General features: G+C 48.9%; 1 pseudogene; it reads right to left on the bottom strand.

The window, feature by feature from the left end:
* Positions 1 to 742: 742 nt before the first annotated feature.
* LOC141125085 (5S ribosomal RNA) lies at positions 743 to 857 on the bottom strand (annotated as a pseudogene).
* Positions 858 to 8,084: the final 7,227 nt, after the last annotated feature.

The following is an 8,084-nucleotide window of genomic DNA, read 5'->3' as shown; positions in this document are numbered from 1 at the left end:
GTTCCTTTATGGCACTGATCTTTGCCTGGGGCAAGAATACCTTTTTCTGGGCTGTATCAATAATCAGACCCAAGTATTCCAATCTCGTTGATAGTTATTTAAGGAGGATTTCTCTAGGTTGAGAATCCAACCTAGGTATTCCAGGTAGTTGATTGTAGATCATACTTTGGTCTAAGCGGGCTACCGACTGGTCTATCAAGAGCAGATTGTCTAGGTAAGCTATAATCGTTATACCTTGGGCCTTAATCTGGCTACAGGAGGGGCCAGGACCTTTGTAAATACTCGAGGTGCAGTAGCTAGACCGAAGGCCGAGCTACAAACTGAAAAATAAGATTTTCTACCTTGAAACGTAGATATTTCTGGTGAGCAGGAAATATAGGCACATGGAGGTATGCATCCCTGATGTCTATTGACGCCAGAAGTTCTCCACCTTGTAGGATGGAGACCACTGATCGGATTGACTCCATGCGAAAAGAGCAGATATTCAGAAACTGGTTTAGATCCTTGAGATCTAGAATGGGTCTGACATACCCATTTGGTTTTGGTACCGTGAAAAGGTTTAAATAAAACCCCAATCCCTGCTCTTGCATGGGAACCACTAAGATCAATCTTTTGAGACAAAAAATCGTCCAATGCCTGAAAGAGAGACTTCTTTTCCTCTGGAATCTGAGAAAACGAGGAGACGGGGACTTTCGGAGCTCAAGTTTGTACCCTAGAGTTATTGAGGAAGTCACCCATCTGCAGCCTACGGCTGGTAATCCCAGGCAGTTTCCCATCCAGGTACTGACCAAGTCGACCCTGCTTAGCCTCTGAGATCAGACGAGATCGGGCGCTTTCAGGGTGATGTGGCCGTAGGCTCCGATACTCTTCCTGCCAGACCCTTGAGAACTGCAGAAGTCTTCCCCCCACTCAAACGAGCAGGGGTGCTCCCTCATAAGGAGGCTTCAGTTTCCCTCTTGAACTTGACGGCGGAGGCTGTCGTGACTGCCTGGAGGCAGATGTTCCTGGCACTGGAGAAGGAGCCTTTTTAAATGAAATACGTTTACTCCTCTTCCTAACTAGGAAAAGGGTACTTTTTCCAGTAGAAATTTTTTGCATGTATTTCTCCAAATCATCCCCAAACAGCTGCTCACCGTGAAAAGGAAAACTAGCCAGGAGCTTTGCATGACGCTTCGGCTGACCAATTCTTCAACCATAAGATTCTATGCCTATGCACCAGTCCAAGCATAAGGCGCAAGGCTTGAAAAATAGAATCTCTCGTGGCGTCTATTGCCAAACATAATGCTGTTGGTAACTCGGCTGAATACTGGGCCTGCTGATCAGGAATAACTTTGAGCATCTGTTTAACTGGCCTCTCAAGGATTGACATACTAGCACAGGTTGAGTCATCAGAAAAAAAGTGTTTTTTTGTTTTTCTTTTAATGGGAATTCCCAACTTCTTATCCGTTGGATCCATAAGCATTTGAGCATTGTCTATCGGACAAGTCAAACCTTCATTCACAGAGGATATAGCAGCAACAATTGCTGGTATCTCCCACTTCTTATGCCATGTACACACGGGTGGACTTTCCGACCGGACTGGTCCGACAGACCGAATCCGGCGGACAATCCGACCGTGTGTGGGCTGCATTGGACTTCCGACGGACCGTTTCGGTCAGAAATCCGACAGACTTTAGATTTGAAACCTGCTTCAAATCTTTACGTCGTAACTCCGCCGGACTTAGTACCTAACGGAAAGCCCGTTCGTCTGTATGCTGGTCTGACGGACCAGATACGACGCAAGGGCAGGGTACTACATCTCACGCTCGCTGTAATAGGAAAAACAAATTTTCCTATTGTGGCGAGTGCAAGAGGGAGGCGACGATGTCCCTTAGGTCTGGTATGGATTTTAAGGGGAACCCCCTACGCCGAAAAAACGGCGCGGGGTCCCCCCAAAATCCATACCAGACCCCTATCCGAGCACGCAGGCCGGCCGGTCAGAAAAGGGGGTGGGGACAAGCGAGCACCCCCCTCCTGAACCGTACCAGGCCGCATGCCCTCAACATGGGGGGTGGGCGCTTTGGGGAAGGGGAGTGCCCTGCGGCCCCCCCACCCCAAAGCACCTTGTCCCCATGTTGATGAGGACAAGGGCCTCTTCCCGACAACCCTGGCCGTTGGTTGTCGGGGTCTGCAGGCGGGGGGCTTATCGGAATCACCCAATTACCACGCCCCCTTATGACGTCACAGTTCCAACATGCCTCGGGACTGTGACGTCATAAGGGGCGGGGTCACCGCCTATATAAGTCATTGCGGAGCACTCACACAGCATTACAGCGGGAGAGAGCGTCCTGTCAACATCGGAAGAAGGGAAGAGGGAAGAAGACGACGCAGAAGTCCGGGCCACCGCTAGCAAATAAGCAGCAGAAGATAGCGGAGGAGCTTGCAGAAGAACCGGACAGCGGGAGAAGAGGCTGAACACTGGGAGAAGAGACCGGAGAGCGGAAGAAGAACCGGACACCGGGAGAAGAGGTCGAACACCGGGAGAAGAGGCTGGAGAGCGGGAGAAGAACCGGACACCAGGAGAAGAGGACAGCGAGAGCGACAAAGTCGGAAAAAGACCCCCAAAGTCGGAAGAAGACCCACGGAGCTGTCTAATAAATTACTTTAAAAACCTGTGTAGTGTGTTTTTTTATTGACACTTTTTCGCTATGTGAATGGGTAGGGGTACGATGTACCCCATACTCATTCACACAGGGTGGGGGGCCGGGATCTGGGGGCCCCCTTATTAAAGGGGGCTCCCAGATTCCGATAAGCCCTCCGCCCGCAGGCCCCGACAACCAACGGCCAGGGTTGTTGGGAAGAGGCCCTTGTCCTCATCAACATGGGGACAAGGTGCTTTGGGGTGGGGGGGCCGCAGGGCGCCCCCCTCCCCCAAAGCACCCCCCCATGCTGAGGGCATGCAGCCTGGAACGGTTCAGGAGGGGGGATGCTTGCTCGTCCCCACCCCCTTTCCTGAGCGGCCGGGCTGCGTGCTCGGATAAGGGTTTGGTATGGATTTTGGGGTTCGACGTAGGAGGTTCCCCTTACAATCCATACCAGACCTAAGGGCCTGGTATGCCCCACGATGGGGCTCGCAAGGTGTCAATCTTGCCGATAAAAGCGGCGATATTCACTTCCTTTTCTAGTTCCGTCGTACCTGAGTCACGTTCAAAATTAACTTACTTGTTCGTGTGTGGGCAAGTCTGTTCATTCGGAAAGTCCGTCGTAACTCCGTCGGGAAGACCGACGGACATAGTCTGCTGGAAAGTCCGGTCGTGTGTAGGCAAGTCCGTCCGTAGTCCGGTCGTGTGTAGGCAAGCCCGTTCGTTAAAAAAAGTCTGTCAAAAGTCCGTCGGACCAGTCCGGTCGGAAAGTCCGCCCGTGTATACGCCCCATTAGTGAATTTTTCCCCCATAGGATAAAGTGTTAAAACTTTATAGGAGGAAAAAAATGCTTATCTGGGTGAGCAATGAATGGAAAGTAAAGGCATGTACAGCTTCAGAAGGCTTTAGTGAACACAACAAAACGTGGGAATATCAACCGACTCAATGAGGAGTAGCAAAAATGTGGAGCGGACAAATTCAGTAAGAATTGCACCATCAATCTTTCTGATCCCCCCGCATTTGACCCCTCAGAAGAGGAGTCATCAGCCTTTTCACGGTCCCCTGAGGGAAATTCATCTACTCCCACCCCCAGATCCTCAGTTTGAGGGTCCTGGGTAATGAAAAGGGACCTGTCGCAATATTTGATAGCCCTGATCGCTTACTCTGACCGGCCACCCCAGACTCTCAGGGGAGGATGCCATTGTAGAGATGAGTTTAGGCTGTTTAGAACTTGAAGGAGTCCCTTTTAAGCCCTTTTTGGGGTGTTCCCTTCTGACCATAGCCCGATGTACAAATTCAGAGGTACTAGCAGTCAGCCACCCACCGCGATCTCCTCCTCACATCGAGCTGCGAGTACCAATCAAGCACTATGGATGACGTCACTTGGCTCCTCCCGAGTGACGTCATCCGTAGTGCTTGATTGGTACTCGCAGCTCGATGCGAGGAGGAGATCGCGGTGGGTGGCTGACTGCTCTATGCGCTGATGTATGATACTTACACAAGTGAGTGCGCTTAGTTTGTTTTGCCAAGAAGTTAAAAGTGAAAGGTTCATTGCGCAATGAAAGTTTTCTTTTGTGTTTGATTGCATGAACGGAACTGAATACTGAAGCTGGATATCAGTGGAACAGTAAAGGAACCAGTGAGCTAATTGAGGGTGGAATCGCAACACATGTTGAACTTAACCAAATAAGGGAGCCCCTGGTGGCTCTTAAAGGGAACAACGTACCCATACGTTGTTTTGCCTCGGTGTGACTCGGGCGGCAAGTGATTAAATGAATATAACAAAAAAGAAGAATATAACGAAGAAAGAAAACAACCGCAACCTACTCAGAGAGAAAATAAAAATGAAAATGAATGAAATTAAAGGAGGGGAGGACACTACGTTCGATTGATAAAGGCATTGAAATCCCAATCGACATTCATGCCAAAAGGCAAATAAGATTTCAGTTCATAGATCCAGAATGTTTCTAGACGAGAAACTCCTCCAAGGCTAGAATCACCTCTCCAATGAGGAATACATTTATCAATGATCTGGAACTGGGTACCAGACGGGTCTTTATTTATTGTGATAACGAAGATAGTGTCTAGGGACACTATGATTGGTACAACCTTTTTTTATACTTGCTATGTGTTCATTAACCCTCACTGAATATGATCGTATAGTGCACCCCACATATTGTTTCTTGCATGGGCAAGTCAGCAGGTAGACTATATATCGAGTAGCGCAAGTAGTGAAATATTTCATCAGATACCTGCATTGAGTGATGGTAGACTCAAAAAACTCAGATTTTCTCCTGCCACAGGTGTTGTGTAAACACTAGGGATGAGCTTTGAGTTTGAGTCGAACGTGAGTTCGACTCAAACATCGGCTGTTCAATTGTTCGACGAAGATCGAACATTATGGGTCGTTCGCGCCCAATTTCGAACGGCACATCACGGCCCATAATGCACTGCGTCATCGCAATGGTTTGCTGGCTGATGATTGGCCAAGCATGCACTATGACCCGCATGTTTTGGCCAATCACAGCGCCGTAAGCAAACAGAGCCATAATTGGCCAAAGGCAGGGGGTTAAGTACACGCCCCACATTATATAAGGCCGCCTGCACGTTGGCCCTGTGTAGTGTGTTACTGGCGTTATAGAGAGATAGATATAGAGAGAGAGTGTGTCATTTCATTTACTTTGAGCAGGCAGTTTATTCAGTTAGGTAAATCTCACTGCAGACCGTTTCTGCTGTACTATTTCTAATCTACTTCAGGCAGGCATTTGATCCAGTTTAGCTAGATCCCACTGCAGACCGTTCCTGCTGTACTATTTGCAATCTAATTCAGGCAAGCAGTTGATCCAGTTTAGCTAGATCTCACTGCAGACCGTCCCTGTTCTGTTCCTAATATACTACAGGCAGGCAGTTCATTCAGTTAGCTGCAGTATATTCAGTACTGTATCCTGTGCAGCTAGATCTCGCTGCAGACCGTTCCTGTTGTTCTGTTTCTAATATACTACAGGCAGGCAGTTCATTCAGTTAGCTGCAGTATATTCAGTATACTGTATCCAGTTTAGCTAGATCTCGCTGCAGACCATTCCTGTTGTTCTGTTCCTAGTATACTACAGGCAGGCAGTTAATTCAGTTAGCTGCAGTATATTCAGTACTGTATCCTGTGCAGCTAGATCTTGCTACAGACTGTTCCTGTTGTTCTGTTCCTAATATACTACAGGCAGGCAGTTCATTCAGTTAGCTGCAGTATATTCAATATACTGTACCCAGTTTAGCTAGATCTCGCTGAAGACCATTCCTGTTGTTCTGTTCCTAATATACTACAGGCAGGCAGTTCATTTAGTTAGCTGCAGTATATTCAGTACTGTATCCTGTGCAGCTAGATCTCGCTGCAGACCGTTCCTGTTGTTCTGTTCCTAATATACTACAGGCAGGCAGTTCATTTAGTTAGCTGCAGTATATATTGAGTACTGTATCCTGTGCAGCTAAATCTCACTGCAGACCGTTCCTGTTGTTCTGTTCCTAATATACTACAGGCAGGCAGTTCATTCAGTTAGCTGCAGTATATATTGAGTACTATATCCTGTGCAGCTAGATCTCACTGCAGACCGTTCCTGTTGTTCTGTTCCTAATATACTACAGGCAGGCAGTTCATTCAGTTAGCTGCAGTATATTCAGTACTGTATCCTGTGCAGCTAGATCTCGCTGCAGACCGTTCCTGTTGTTCTGTTTCTAATATACTACAGGCAGGCAGTTCATTCAGTTAGCTGCAGTATATTCAGTATACTGTATCCAGTTTAGCTAGATCTCGCTGCAGACTGTTCCTGTTGTTCTGTTCCTAATATACTACAGGCAGGCAGTTCATTCGGTTAGCTGCAGTATATTCAGAATCAGTATATATATACATTCCAGCTTTGTGCAGCTACATCTCACTGCAGGCCATTCCTGGTGTACCTATTCAAATACATTACAAATAAATCAAATTCAGTATGTCTGGAAGGCCAACAAGGAGAGGCAGGCGCTCACAGGCCACTAAAAGAGGGCAAGCAGGCTCTGTCTCTGCAGCCAACATTGCTGGTCGTGGACACGGTGCATCCTCAGCACGTGGCCGTGGGGCAAGCTTGTCCTTTTTTTCGGCAGCTGGCCGTGTTGAGCCACAACATGCAGAAGAGTTGGTAGAATGGATGACCAAGCCGTCCTCATCCTCCTCATCCTCTGTCACCCAGTACTTTGGCTGCCAATGCAGCTGCCAAAGCGGCCTCTTCTATCGGCTCAATGTCATCAGTCACTCCTTCCCTAGCCCTACCATCATGCCCCCGAACTGTTCGACCACAGTGTTGTGCACATGCTGCAGGAGGATGCGCAATGTTTTGAAGGCTCCGATGATGGTACCCAGATTGAGGAAGGCAGTAACGTGAGCCCAGAGAGGGGGGGTGCCCAAGAAGGACAACAAACTGGTCATGTTCCCCCAGCTGTAGCATACTGCCAGGTTTGCTCCAGTGACGAGGAGGGAGGGGATAATGAGGTCACTGACTCTACATGGGTGCCTGATAGGAGAAAGGATGAGGAGGAGGCACATTTCCAACAAGGCAGGATGCCCTCCAGGGGCCAGCTTAAGGGCAGCCAACTGACTGCATCACACCGCAGAGCTCCGCATGTGCAGGGCGCTGCTGACTCTGCATGTTTTTCCAAAAGTTCTTTGGTGTGGACCTTTTTTGAGACGTGTGCAGCAGATCGCACCGTTGCTGTTTGCAACATATGTCTGAATCCGTATCAAGCGTGGTCAAAACAGCAGCCACTTGGGCACCATGTGCTTGACCAGACATATGTCGAACCCCCATGCAGTCCGTTGACAAGCGTACTTAAAAGACCCACAGCAAAGAACAAGGGGGACCTCTCCTTGCTCCTCATCAGCTGGGATCTCCAACCCAACTATACCTTCAGTTCTCTCAGAAACCTGCACTGAGAGGAATGAAGGTGTAGAATTAGATGTGCCAAGTACTTGCGGGCAATCTGCTATCGCTACACTAACGTCCGATTGTAGCAGGCAAATTTCCCTACCCACCAGTTGCTAAACCAGTGAAAGAAATTTGGTCCCAGCCATCCACATGCCCAGTGGCTGAATGCTAGCTTGGCTAAATTGCTAGCACTCCAACTGCTGCCTTTTAGCTGGTAGACTCTGCCCCCTTTCGTGAATTTGTGGAATGTGCAGTACCTCAGTGGCAGGTTCCCAAACGCCACTTTTTTCATGGAAGGCGATTCCGGCTCTCTACCGGCATGTGGAAGGCAGTGTCTTGGCCTCGCTGGACAGGGCGGTCAGCGGTAAGGTGCATATTACCGCTGACTCATGGTCCAGCAGGCATGGACAGGGACGTTACCTATCTTTCACGGCGCACTGGGTGACCCTGCTGGCAGCTGGGAAGGATGCAGGACAGGATGCAGTATTGTTGGAGCTTGTTCCGCCACCAT

This window comes from Aquarana catesbeiana, linkage group LG01 (genome assembly GCF_042186555.1).
Source record: "Aquarana catesbeiana isolate 2022-GZ linkage group LG01, ASM4218655v1, whole genome shotgun sequence".
NCBI lineage: Eukaryota > Metazoa > Chordata > Amphibia > Anura > Ranidae > Aquarana > Aquarana catesbeiana.
Note: the sequence above shows the minus strand (reverse complement) of the source record. Positions and strands in the feature narration are given on the sequence as shown.